Below are 1675 nucleotides of genomic sequence, written 5' to 3'. Positions count from 1 at the left end.
AATGATAGTATTGTATTATTTTACGAGAAGTGTATTAGTGACGCGTCACGCTGCCAAAGCCGCATTATTCATAAGCAGTTGCTGAAACTCTTTATCTATATTATGTCTCCTATCCTAAATTATAACAATACTGGCGTCTACACGCGCTCACGCATCTATACACTCATTCACAGCATACTCCTCGATTCTAGATTATGTCTATAAAAATATAATGACCACTATCCTCGACCATATCTGTAGCACAAAAATACTGCACTTGTAATGTAACAATAAAATTATATTGTAAACGAAATTCGTTAGTCAATTTATTGCGCGCTGTCTTATTTTTGCGTTCATTGATTGAAAAGTCCATTATCTTTTATTCAATCGACCAGCCCAGATAATTCACAACATTAGAATTATATCGTTAATGATACCTTCATTTTGCAAAATATAGCATTATATTGTAAATCAAAGCAGGCCTATCACGTAAAGAATTCTATATAGGAAATAACGGCTATCTACGGTCTCACCCTATTGTTTACATGCTACATTTACTATAAATACTGGCTATTATAGTCCATTCACAGCAATGTTAATCCTTAATTAAATCAACCAGTATACATATAATATAAACCAGGATTCACATGATATACAAAACTGTGTATGGATATAGCTTTATGCGGTTTTATAATTATAAATTCTTCCGATAAGTTTTGTTTATATAATAGCCGATATCTACGCTTTAAATATGTAACCGCGTAAAATAACTATTAGCAGGAATTGAGAGAAACTCCCCAAAACCGGAGCTTTGAGATATTCGAAAAAGATGGTGCCACGCCATATCAAATACACGATAAAAAATTTCCTATATTCCTTCAACGAATGCACGTAGACATAACTTTCAAATGCTTGTACTGGTCAGAATTTTCATCGTTTGAACCATTGTCATTTTTGAGATTTGTTTGTAATGTTTCGGGAGAGATTGCCGGCAAATACAACTAGAGCGGCACACTGTTACAAATGCAACACGTTAAAGTATATAAGCGTAAACATTCGTGTATGTATTTTCGCAATAAGTCAACCACTTTAGTTCTGTATTTAGTGATAGCCAACAGCTACGCAAATACTGAAAGTATGATAGATAGCATGCAAACACTACAAATATGTGTGCATTAATGTCAAAGTAATTTAATTAACTGTTGTAAATTTACCACATTTTCCACATAAAGGAACGCCATTTTCGATTATCAGATTATTATTACAATAATTATTATTACACACTTATATATGTGTAAAAACTGTGATTTTGAATAATATGTAGTTATGTATTATGTTTGTGCGCGCGCGTGTGTGTGTGTGTGTGTGCGTGCGTGCGTGCGTGAGTGTGTGTGTTTGTACGTGTAGCATCACGGAACATTTTCTAGAGAGTTCTACCACAGACTGTACCTACAGAGAGAGTGTGTGTGTGTGTGTGTCTGTGGTTCTACCTAGTACATTTTATATATTCAGTTGTGCTACATCGTATTGGCGACGCGAATATAAGGTTAACATATAATAATAATAATATAATGTTAATATGTATGTATATATGTTTATGCATGTGTAAACATACACACGCACACAGACATACACACACACACAGACACACACACACACACACACACACACATACACACACACACACACACTACAC

At 34.3% G+C, this 1675-nt stretch overlaps 1 protein-coding gene across 1 annotated transcript in view; it reads left to right on the top strand.

Moving 5' to 3' along the window:
* LOC106816024 (homeobox protein Nkx-2.5-like) overlaps positions 1-1675 on the top strand; it is a 4152-nt gene that overhangs the window by 936 nt on the left and 1541 nt on the right. The gene's annotated exons all lie outside the window — the stretch shown is intronic.

Source organism: Priapulus caudatus, unplaced genomic scaffold, assembly GCF_000485595.1.
Source record: "Priapulus caudatus unplaced genomic scaffold, Priapulus_caudatus-5.0.1 Scaffold1264, whole genome shotgun sequence".
Classification (NCBI taxonomy): Eukaryota; Metazoa; Priapulida; class Priapulimorpha; order Priapulimorphida; family Priapulidae; genus Priapulus; species Priapulus caudatus.
Note: the sequence above shows the minus strand (reverse complement) of the source record. Positions and strands in the feature narration are given on the sequence as shown.